The sequence below is a fragment of the Dama dama genome, chromosome 9 (assembly GCF_033118175.1).
Source record: "Dama dama isolate Ldn47 chromosome 9, ASM3311817v1, whole genome shotgun sequence".
NCBI classification, from domain to species: Eukaryota; Metazoa; Chordata; class Mammalia; order Artiodactyla; family Cervidae; genus Dama; species Dama dama.
In genome coordinates this window covers 47,290,810-47,303,846 of record NC_083689.1, presented here as the reverse complement: position 1 = coordinate 47,303,846, position 13,037 = coordinate 47,290,810, and the positions used below count along the sequence as shown (strand labels likewise).

The 13,037-nt window shown below is 36.7% G+C and overlaps 1 non-coding gene across 1 annotated transcript; it reads left to right on the top strand.

Annotated features, from left to right (window-relative positions):
• The first annotated feature begins 1,476 nt into the window (after window positions 1-1,476).
• On the top strand, window positions 1,477-1,583 carry LOC133062966 (U6 spliceosomal RNA). The gene has a single exon (XR_009694285.1). It is a non-coding gene; the product is annotated as a U6 spliceosomal RNA (small nuclear RNA).
• The last annotated feature ends 11,454 nt before the right edge of the window (window positions 1,584-13,037 follow it).

Genomic DNA, 13,037 nt, shown 5'->3' with positions numbered 1-13,037 from the left:
AAGGTGGTTTCATCAGATTTCTCCATTACAAAGACTGTCTTTCCCTTTTTAATTGATAGATATCTTGGAGGAGATACTTTTAGACTGCAAATTGTCCTCACAGTCACCTACTACTTTTAGTGTAGATAACAATAGTTATTACTGTGATGTTTGGCAAATGGTAATTTTCCACTTTCCTCTTTACTTCTACACTAATTGGAATTATACTATAAGCAAGAGCTGCGTCTTCTCTCCCATTCATTTAATCGATGGTACTGTGGACTCATGAATGTTTCTTCTGTCCTGTGGGTTAAAATTCAATAATAGCATTGTTTTTTGGCTCAAATTATTCCGCCTTTGACTATTAGAAGCATTCCTTCAGGTTGGCTCCTTTGTTTTTTTTTTTAAATCTTCATCTTTTTGTTAGTACTTCCTTACCTGTTGAAATCACTAGATGTTCTGGGTTCATCTTGTGATCTCCTTGCCTTGTCTTTGAACCAACCACTTCTCCAAGGGACCTGTCCTGATTTTTAATTGGAGAATGGTGTTTAGAATCCATGATCTGGGTGCTGTCATTGTAGGTTTTTTATGCATTTTGAATAATCGTGTTCTAAAGTAGTTAAGACATGGAGACCTGCCATTACTAGGAAGAAATGAGGTGTCATCACCTTCAACATTTCTCAGCCTAGCTTTCTTAATTTCACAGTACTCTTCAAGCAGCAAAGTTCTTTGGCAACAAATGGAAGAGACAAAGTCTTTAATCAAAAATTGTCATTATATCCTCCCTTCCCCTTTACAGTATATCTAAATTGATAACAGGCCAAATATATATTCAGACCTTGGACTATGGTGCCTTAATTGAAAGGGGTTGTATGGTGTCTGTCCATGGGGTCGCATAGAGTCAGACATGGCTTAGTGACTAAACAATGACAACAAATTGAAAGAAGTTGGCCCAAAGGAATATTGCAAATTGTATTTTTGTATGCTGTCCTTTGGGTTTTTACATCTTGGTAAAATTATACCATAAAAAGATGTAGGTGTAGGGGTGGTGGTGGTGGTGGTGGTGTGTGTGAGAGAGAGAAAGACAGAGAAAGGTAGTATGAAAGAGGAAGAGAGAAAGGGAAGCCAGGATGACATCTCGGCTGCAGACATTCTCAGATGCATTTTAGGAGAGTACGGATGGAAGTTGAGGACCTGGAAATTGCCAATGTCTTTGGAAAGTCTTTTGTATCCTCCCAAGGATACTTGCGCATTCGATTCAAGGTTATCAATAATAACCACAAACATCAGTATAACTCCTATTTGGAAGGTACTATGCTACAATGTATAAATAACACTTCAGCAGTGATTTCCTTGGAGTTCACTATCAGCTGGGGAGACACACACACAAAAACACTAAAAGGAAAAAAGGCTTTCATTAAAATATAGCGAACTGAAACCATATTTATTACCATTCCTCCTGACACCTAATAACATGGTAGAAAAGAAACAGACACAGTGCTCGCTTTGGCAGCACATATACTAAAATTGGAACGATACAGAGAAGATTAGCATGGCCCCTGAGCAAGGATGACACACAGATTCGTGAAGCGTTCCATATTAAAAAAAAAAAAAAGAAAGGAAGAAACAGACACAAAGTATAAACCCATAAGGCAAAGAGAAAAGGAAAGGAGATGAAACATGAGAAACTGCAATTCTTCTGGAAGCTGGAAAAATTGATGGAATCATGGATGCCTACTTAAACAACCAAATCATTTTAAGGGCCCAATCATAACCCTACAGTGAAGGAAAGTCAATAGGAAGCAAGCCAATTCATGCCATGGAACTCTGCAAAGGCTCAAAACTCGACAACAGCATGCATTCATCAGCCAAGGTCAGGGAGGGCTCAAGGACAGAGTGATGGTAAGTTTACGTAAGAAGCTACACCCCTGTGTACTCCTCTCCTATTTGTGCTGTCTTAGTGGGTTTTGGTTATTATTATTTTTCATTACTTGAATGTGACATTTTGCGAGTAGTAGTAAACACCTGAGTTCAACCTTTTATGATTATGAGTATTATGTTAATTTAAAATTAAGTAAGACACAGTACAAGTTGCCATGTGCTACAAGCTACTTGGGTTATAGATAAGAAATGCTGTGAGGCCACACTGATAAATCCCTAGCACTGGATCTTACTCTCCCAAAAATTCTGGTCAAAATCAAGAATGAAAAACCATGCAGCTACTGGGTAATATTTTTACATAAACATTGTGGTGTACATTTGATAAAACAATTCCCTTCCTTGAGAAGTCCTAAGAGTATTCTGAGATTATTTCTGTACTAGGCAAATCCATAGGGTCAATAAACATGTAAGCCAATATAACTAGATACTTGTACAAAGAAAATCACCCCTAACTAGTTAGCTGCCTTGGAGAGAATCAGTGAGTATGTGGACAAAGGAAAAAACACTCATTTATGCAAAATTTAACAGCCAGTATTAAGTATCTGTCTTTGTCCTCTGAGGATTAATAGGCTATTAATAAACACTTATAGACATGTGTTAAGTAGTACAAGCTTAAGTCACTAGAGAGCTTAGAGTCTTAACCACAGGGAGAGTTTGGTAAAGCCTTCCAAGGCAGCTGCATATGGCTGAGAAAGAGTTGTTGAACCCATGTAAACATATATATAGATGCATAATTAATATTCAGATATATAAAACATAGTTATTAAATTAATTGATCACCTTATAAAAACATATAAGTGTTCAAGAAAAATTGTTTTTTCACATTTTAGATTTATTGCTTTAATTTACATTTAGATTTATTGTTTTAGTATCTTTATCATTAAGATAAAAGAATGAGATATTATTTCACTTTTTTCAGAAGAGAAATGAGGGTCACTCTTGGTGACGTTGGTCCCCAGAGCTTTGACATAGTGACTCATCCCCATCACTCTTGGCAAGGCCAGAGGGAACACATCTCCTTACAGCAGATCATATATTGTGTGGTTTTTGTACAAGCCTAACACAATTATACTAACTTAACACATTAAAGATGAGAGTGGAAAGAAGGTGACAAATATGAGAGATACTGAGAAGGTAGAAATTACAGAACTCAGTGATCGGTTGATTTTGTGGTGGAAGAGGTGAACCCAGGAAGGTTTCAAGATCTGTTGTTTGGATGATTGGTAATAAAAGTATTCATTTAAAAAAAAAAAAAGTATTCATTTCAGTATAATTATAATAATAGTAGCAACTACTACCTTGGCAAATAAAAATTGACCCTAGAAATTAGAGAAAGGTAAAATAATTTTTAACACAATGGAATACTACAGTTTTTGAAAATTTTCAGATACCACTTGGGTGTCTGAAAATTAGTCTGTAGAATTTGAAAGTGACCAAATTGCTAATAGTTATCATATTTGGGTGCCAAGAACTCAGTGATTGGTTTATAATTACACTATAATTTACACTTTTTATTTCGTTACTTTCCAATTTTCTTTTTTAGTTGCTTTCTTTCATTCTTTTTTTTTTTTGGCTACATGGCTTGCAGATTCCTGACCAGGGATTAAATCCCGGCTAGGGCAGTGAAAGTGCCGAGTCCTAACCACTGGACTGCCAGGAAATTCCTGCCAATATTTTCTTTTCAGAACTTTATGAGGTGCAATTGACCTACAATGATCTTCACGTATTTAAAGTATATAATTTGATGGATTTTGACATCTATATATACCCATGAAATCATAACCACAAGCAAGATAATTAAACCTTGTCTCACAAAGCTTCCATGTGCTCTTTTGTAATCCTTCCCACCCATTCCTCTTTGCTTACCCTATCTGCCATTAGTCCCCAGAAAACTACAAATATATCATACTTAACTATAGAATAGTTTGCATTTTTTGAATGTATATAAATAGAATTATATAGTATGTACTTTTTTGGTCTGCCTTCTTTCAACATGATTATCTTGGGACTCATTTTTTTCTTTTTTTAAGATTTTTTTATGTGGACCACTTTAAAGTCTTTATTGAATTTATTACAATATTCTTTCTGCTTTATATTTTTGTTTATTGGCCATGTGGTATGTGGGATCTTAGCTCCCTGACCAGGGATGGAACCAGCACCTGTTGCATGGAAAGGCAAAGTCTTAACTGCTAGACTGCCAGAGAAGTCCTTCGTTCTTGTGGTCATGTTTATCAACAGGTTATTCCTTTTTACTGATAGTAGTATTCTACTGTATGGATATACCAAATTTGTTTATCCACTCATGTATTGATGGATATTTAGGCTGTTTCCAGTTTTTGGCTACTACAAACAAAGCTGCTATGAACATTCACGTATAAGTCTTTGTGTGGATATATGCTTTCATTTGTCTTGGGGAGATTCCTAGAGGAAAGAATTAAATATATATGAACCCTATAAACCAACAAAATAACACACTCTAGCTAATAACCCAACAAAGGAAATAAATAGAATTTTTAAAAAGTAAAAGAGGAAAAAGAAAACAAATACAAATGGGACAAATAGACAATAAATATCAACATGACAGATTTAAACCTAATCATGTCTATAATCTCATTGTTAAGTCACTAAGTCGTGTGTGACTCTTTTTGACCCCATGGACGATAGCCTGCCAGGTTTCCCTGTCCTTCATTATCTCCCTGAATTTGTTCAAACTCATGTCCACTGAGTTGGTGATGCCATCCAACCATCTCATTCTCTGTCATCCCTTTCTCCTCCTGCCTTCAATCTTTCCCAGCATCAGGCTCTAAGTCGTCTCTTTGCATCAGATGGCCAAAGTTTTGGAGATTCAGCTTCAGCATCAGTCCTTCCAATGAGTATTCAGGACTGATTTCCTTTAGGATTGACTGGTTGGATCTCCTTGCAGTCCAAGGGACTCTCAAGAGTCTTCTCCAACACCACAGTTTAAAAACATCAATTCTTCAGTGCTCAGCCTTCTTTATGATCCAACTCTCACATCCATACATGACTACTGGAAAAACCATAGCTTTGACTATAAAGACCTTTGTCAGCAAAGTGATGTTTCTGCTTTTTAATAGGCTATCTACGTTTCTCATAGCTTTTCTTCCAAGGAGCAAATATCTTTTAATCTCATGGTTACAGTCATCTTCCACAGTGATTTTGGAACTCAAGAAAATAAAATCTGTCACTTTTTCCACGTTATACATAATCTCATTACACATAATCAAACTTCTGTCCGTCGAGTCGCTGATGCCATACAGCTATCTCATCCTCTGTCCTCCTCTTCTCCTCCCGCCTTCAGTCTTTCCCAGCATCGGGGTCTTTTCCAATGAATCAGCTTTTCCAATCAGGTGGCCAAAGTATTAGAGCTTCAGCTTCAGCATCAGTCCTTCCAATGAGTATTCAGGGTTGATTTCCTTTAGGATTGACTAACTGGATGTCCTTGCAGTCTCTTAACTCTTTAACGTTAACAGGCTTTAACTCTTTAACCACAGTTAAAAAAGCATCAATCCTTCGGTGCTCAGGCTTCTTTATGGTCCAAATCTCTCATCCATACATGACTACTGGAAAAATCATAACTTTGACTAGACGGACCATTGTTGGCAAAGCAATGTCTCTGCTTTTTAATATGCTGTCTAGGTTGGTCACAGTTTGTCTTCCAAGGAGCAAGCGTCTTTTAATTTCATGGCTACAGTCATCATCTGCAATGATTTTGGAGCCCAATAAAATAAAGTCTCTCACTGTTTCCATTGTCTCCCCATCTACTTGCCATGAAGTGATGGGAGCAGATGCTATGATCCTGGTTTTCTGAATGTTGAGTTTTAAGCCAACTTTTTCACTCTCCTCTGAAAGAGGAGAGGCTTTCATCAAGGGGCTCTTTAGTTCTTTGCTTTCTGCCATAAGGGTGGTGTCATCTGCATATCTGAGATTATTGATATTTCTCCCAGCAATCTTGATTCCAGCTTGTGCTTCATCCAGCCAGGCATTTCAAATGATGTACTCTGCATATACATCAGGTATTTCCTATAGCTCAAATGGTAAAAAGTTTGCCTACAATTCAGGAGACCTGTGTTCGATCCCTGGGTTGGGAAGATCCTCTGGAGAAGGGAATGGTAATCCACTCCAGTGTTCTTGCCTGGAGAATCCCATAGACAGAGGAGACTGGCAGGCTATAGTCCATGGGGTCGCAAAGAGTCGGACACGACTGAGCAACTAACACTATTACTACTACTCTGCATATAAGTTAAATAAGCAGGCTGACAATATACAGCCTTGACACATTCCTTTCCCGATTTGGAGCCAGTCTGTTGTTCCATGTGCAGTTCTAATTGTTGCTTCTTGACCTGCATACAGATTTCTCAGGAGGCAGGTCAGGTGGTCTGGTATTCCCATCTCTTGAAGAATTTTCCAAAGTTTGTTGTGATCCACACAGTCAAAGACTTTGGCGTAGCCAATAAAGCAGAAGTAGATGCTTTTCTGGAACTCTCTTGCTTTTTGGATGATCCAGCAGATGTTGGCAATTTGATCTTTGGTTCCTCTGCCTTTTCTAAATCCTGCTTGAACATCTGGAAGTTCACGGTTCACATACTGTTGAAGCCTGGGTTGGAGAATTTTGAGCATTACTTTGCTAACATACAAGATGAGTGCACACCATTGTGGTTATCTGGGTCATGAAGATCTTTTTTTGTATAGTTCTGTGTATTCTTGCCACCCCTTAATATCTTCTGCTTCTGTTAGGTCCATACCATTTCTGTCCTTTATTGTGCACCATCTTTGCATGAAATGTTACCTTGGCATCTCTAATTTTCTTGAAGAGATCTCTAGTCTTTCCCATTCTATTATTTTCCTGTATTTCTTTGCATTGATCACTGAGGAAGGCTTTCTTATCTCTCCTTGCTATTCTTTAGTCACAAACAATAGGTATCTTAGGTTAATGATTTCAGTGCTTTCCTATATGTGGGAAGATGCAGGAATCTGAGTTCATTAAAAATCTTCCTGAGATATACATCTAAGGGGCCTGCTTGTCCAAATCACAGAGCATCCTGAGATCATCCTTTCCTCTGTGTGAAGCAGAGGGCACTGTTGGTGAGCATCTGCAGCAGGTTATTCCCTGTAGAATTGGTTGGTGAGCAAAAATGCTCTTTTGTTCTTTGTTTACAGTACATACAAGGTATATCTGACCACAGTGAAGTTAAACTAGAAATCAGTATCAGAAACATCTCTGGAAAATCCCTCAACATACAGAAGCTGAATAACAACACTTCTATATAACTCATGGATCAAAAATGAACTCAAAAGGAAAATTACAAAATATTTTTAAAGAACTAAAGATGGAAGCGAAATATTTGTGGGATGCCGCGAATGCATACTTTGGGAAAATTAATAGCACTAAATATTAGAGAAAAATGTCTCAAAACAGTGACTTCAGCTTGCACCTTAATAAACTAGAAAAAGAAGAGCAAATAAATCCTGAAACAACTTGAAGAAAGGAAATAATAAAGATCAAGGGCAGAGATCAGTGAAATAGAAAACAAATAATAGAGAAAGTCAGTGAACCTAAAAGGTAGTTCTATGGGAATTTCCTGGTGGTCCATTGGTTAGGACTCTGTGCTCTCACTGCTAAGGGCCTGGATTCAATTCCTGGTCACAGAAATAAGAACCCATAAGCCCCACGGCACAGCCAATAAATAAATAAAACAAATAAAAAGTAGTTCCATGAGAAGTCTAATAAAAATCAGTAAATCTCTAGCCAGACTGCTCAATACAAAAGAGAGGAGACAAATTACCAATATCAGAAATGAGTGAGATGCTATCACTACAGATTCCACATATATTAAAAAGACACTAGGAAATAGCAAGACAACTTTACTTATTTAATAAAATAGAAAAATTCATTGGAACCCACATGAACAAGTTCACTCGAGAATAAACAAATGACCCAAATACCTGTATATTTATAAAGAAATTGAATTTTTATTTAAAAATCTTCCCACAGAGAGAACTCACATTTTTAAAACTATGATTTTATACTTTTATAAACATATAAATTTATAAACTGAAAAGGTAAATATTATCTAGTTTTTCCTTTGGAATTCTTCTTTGACCAATGGGTTATATAGATGTGTATTATTGTTTCTATATATTGAGGGATTTTCCAGAGATGTTTATATTACTGATTTCTAACTTAACTCTGCCGTGGTCAGATATACCTGGAGCCCCAAAGCCAGGTATATGGGGTGTTCATGAATGAATAAGATACCATATTCAAAACCTTATATGACTTGAATCCTTCTACCTTTATTGAGACTTATTTTATGATCTGGAATATGGGTTACCTTAGTAAACACACCCTAGTGAATGTTCTGAATGCCCTTTGAAAAGAATGTATATTCTGCTATTGTTGGGTGGAGTGTTCTGTGAGTGTTAATGTACACAGGTTATGCATGTAAATAAGGACTGGAAAGGAAACTGAACCAATATTTTAAAAGTAGATTTTACTGTCGTTAGTGGAAGTTTTTTTTTCCTATGTAAACTGCTTGAAATCACATGAAGGAAAATTATGGTTTGGATTGGTGTAACTACCCTTCCAAGATGATTCTTAAAGATCCTATTCCCTGTTGTTTATGTCCTTGTATAGTCCCTTCCCACACTGCATCATTTGTGACTTCAGATGCAAGGTCATAAAAGGCATTACAGTTTCTGCCTTGTCTCTTGAAACATTCACTCTAGGATGACCCAGCCTCTGTGGTATGAGCAGCCTTGTAGAGAGGCCCCTGTGGAGAGGAACCGAGTCCTCCAAACAACAGTCAGCAGCAAACTGCCAGGCACATCAGGGAGCCACCTGAGAAGGAGAGCCTCCATTCCCAGTTAAGTGTTCATATGACTACAGCCTGTTAAGAGACCCAAGCGAGAACTGCCTAGCAAAGCCCCACCTGAATTCCTGACCCAATGAAATTGTAAGAGACAATAAACGGTTATTGTTGTGTTAAGCCACTAAGTTTTGAGCGATTTGTTATGGAATAAATGAATAATAACAAAATCATTAATATTCTCATTTGCCTCAATAGTATGTATACTTGGAGTTTATTTTGAGAATGTGAGTATGTATAGAGACTATGAACCATGTGTGGATTTGTACTAACTACTTTTCTTAAAGGTTGCATTTTTTTTTTTTTTAAGTTTGCATTTTTATAGGAACAGTTTTTGTTGATTCCTTTCTCTTAACAAGGCATTGTGGTGGGTAATCTCTAAAATGGCTCTCAATGACTTCTGAGTCCTGGTACTCATGTCCTTGTACAGTCCCCTCCCACACTGAATAGGGTTGACTTGTGCAACCAACAGAATATTACAGAAATGAATATGACTTCTGAGGTTAGATCATAGAGAACACTGGAGATTTTACTTGTTTAAGAGACATTCGAGATTTGATATACAACACCTCATTACAAATTAATTTCTTCCAAAAATGTTTAAAAATGAAAAGGAGGCTGCAACTAAAGTTTCTTAGTAACTCATTATGTAAGTGTGGAGAAGGTAATGGCAACCCACTCCAGTACTCTTCCCTGAAATCCCGTGGACAGAGGCGCCTGGTAGGCTGCAGTCCATGGGGTCACTAAGAGTCGGACGTGACTGAAGCAACTTAGCAGCAGCAGGAGCAGCAGCGTTATGTAAGTGAGGAAAGTCGTTTAATGATGACAAGATCCTTAAATCATGTTTGATAGTAGCAGCCAAAGAAAAATAAACTTGCTTAAGAGGTGAGAACAGTTGCTCAGAGTTAAAGACATTGAGAGCAACATCAATAGTCAATTAAAGAACAAAGGGGTATCAGTTGGTTTTCCTTGACTTACTTTTTGTAGTATTAATAACTTCTTGAGTTTTAATGAACATCCATATAATTCACCCATTGAAAGTGTACAATTCAGAGTTATACAACCCCCACCAGAATCAATTCTTATTACCCCCCCAAAGAAATCTTATACCCGTTAGCAGTCATTACCCATTCCCCACCAAGCACCCAGCCATAGGTAATCACTAATTTTTTTCTATCTCTGTAATTTCCATATTAAGAACATTTCATATAAATGGACTCATACTGTGTATTGTCCTTTGTGACTGACTTCTTTCAGTCAACATAAGGTTTTCTAGGTTCATTTACAGTGTATCATATTGCCCAATAATATTTTATTGTATGGACATGCCACAATGTTTATCCATTCACCTGCTGGACTTTCACATTGTTTTCCATCTTTTGGCTATTAAGAATAATGCTACTGTGGACATTTATGTGCAAGGTTTTGTGAGGACCTTTTTTTTTTTTGTAATTTTCTTGGGTACACACCAAGGACTCTGGGTTATATGATAGCATTATGCTTAAACTTTTGAGGAGGGCAAGAAAAAAAAAAGAACCTCTGTGCATATTTTAAAAATTGGGTATTTGTCTTTTGTCTTTTCACTTTCTTAAAATATCTATTTACTTATTTATTCATTGGCTGGCTGGACCTTTATTACTGCAAGAGGTCTTTCTCTAGCTGCAGTGCACTGGCTTCTCATTGCAATGACTTCTCTTATTGAAAAGCACAGACTCTAGGCACGTGGGCTTCAGTAGTTGTTGCCTATGGGCTCAGTAGTGGTGGAACATGGACTCCAGAGCAGTGGCTCCCTAGCTGTGGTGCACGGGTATAGTTGTTCCTCGCCACGTGGGATCTTCCTGATCCAGGGGATCAAATCCGTGTCTCCTGCAGCTCCTGCGTTGGCAGGCAGATTCTTTACCACTGAGTCACCAGGAAAGTCCTGTCTATTCACTTTCTTGATGTTGTCTTTTTGAAGCACAAAACATCTTAATTTTGAAGAAGTCCAGTTCATGTTTTTGTTTTGTTGCTTGTACTTTTGGTGTCATATCTAATGAACAGTGGCTATTCCAGATCTTGAAACTTTATGCCTTTGTTCTTTTTTAAGAGTTTTATAGGTTTAGCTCTTACAATTAGGGCTTGGATTATTTTCAGCTGATTTTTGTATGTGCTGTGAGGTAGAAATCCAACATAATTCTTTTACATATGGATATCCAGTTGTCCCAGCACAATTTGTTGAAAAGAGTATTGCTTGCCCATTGAAAATTGTCTTAGAACCTTGTTGAATTTTTCAACCACAAATATGAAGATTTACTTTTAGACTTTCAGTGCTATTCCAAGTAGATATAGGTACTTGAATCTTGATGAGGACACAGTCATCGATGATATCAGTCAGTTGTTTATTTGAGGAATCAATACTGAGTTTGAAGTGACTAAAGAATTACCACTAAGAGTAGTCTGTGTGGAATAACTACAAAAGAGAATGTTTTCAAAGAAGTCGTGAAAACCCTAATTCTATACAACCTGCAGTTGTGTTGAATAAGATATGTAAAATTGATGGTGGTACTGGTGGCTCAGTGGTAGAGAATTCACCTGCCAATGCAGGAGACGTGGGTTTGATCCCTGGGTCAGGAAGATCCCCTGGAAAAGGAAGTGGCAACCCACTCCAGTATTCTTGTCTGGGAAATCCCATGGACAGAGGAGCCTGGTGGGCTACAATCCATAGTGGCACAAAAGAGTCAGAAATGACTTAGTGACCAAAACAACAACAACAAACAAAGATGTGTGGAGGAGGAAAAGCTTCTTTGAACAGATTTACAAAGCTTTGGAAAATGTAAGGTGTTTAAAGCCTTGTTGTAAATTATATGAATTTATCATCTATCATCTTACTAACAGCATCAAGAGTGAACTTTATTTCCTCTTCTGGATTTAACCATCATGTGTTCCAGGAATTTTTTTTCAGAAATATACCTGAATATCCTCACTTGCTATACCACATGGCAGTTTGATGGCTTACTAATGGTAAAATATTATTGTGATTATTTGAGCTCTGGACTGAGATGGAAACTTTTTTTAATGGTGGTAAAATACATATAACATAAAATTTAATATTTGGCCAATTTTTTGTATGCCATTCAGTGATATTAAGCACAATCATCACCATTATCCATTTCCAAAATTTGTTTCATCTTTCAAAATTAAAATGCTATACCCATTAAACAATAATTCCCCATTCCTGTCACTCCAGCCCCTGAAAACTACATTGTACTGTCTCTGTGAATTTAACTACTTTTGGTACCTCTTATGAGTAGAATCATACAGTATTTGTCTTTTTGTGACTGGCTTATTTCACTTAGCATAATATCCTCAAGGTTCATTCATGTTGTAGCATGTGCAATTTTTTTTTCCTTTTTAAGGTTGAATGATATTTTGTTAATGAATATACCACATTTTGCTTATCCATTCATCTGGGTTGCTTTCACATTTTGGCTATTGTGAATAATGTTGTCAAATGGATTTTTGTGAATGAGAAGTGCCCTCAGCCACTGTTGAATACTAAATGGCTTGGAAATCAGCTTTTACTGAAGACTCAATCATGTTTCTTAACAAGTTCAACCTAAATTACAAAGCAAACTGTATATATGTGAAATTTTACTACAGTCAATTCATTTCAGCAACAATAATTTTTTTAATCACAAATAATATCAAGTTGCTTTATATACTTCCTGTGCTGTCCAAAGATACAAGTAAAATGTCTATTACCACACAAACTTGCAGCATATGTCTTTTCTGAGCTCAAACTGCAGTACCTATGGAAGTTTCTGGACTTCACAGCAGTGAAAGCACGGAGTCCTAAACACTGGACCATGAAGGAATTCTCAGTAATTAATATTCTTAAGTAATATTACCTATCTGTATTTGGCAATACCTACCTGTGAAAAGATGTTTTTGAAAATGAAATACATGAAACTTCACTACAGATAAGCACTAACAGAAGAATATCTAGCAAAGTAGAAGTGGGGAAAAAAAAATCTGAAATCACATTTGATGATAAGAAATAATAACTTTGAAGTCCAAGTAAGTGAAATGTTATCCTCATTCCCTGCCCAAAAAGAAAAATTATTATTCTCATTACAATTCTCATTATAATTACTTGAATTGCAAAGCTTAATTACTACATTTTGAATTTCATGAACAATTTATGGAAAAAATTTTAATCTACTATTTTGTACCTATACAAAATCCTTGATT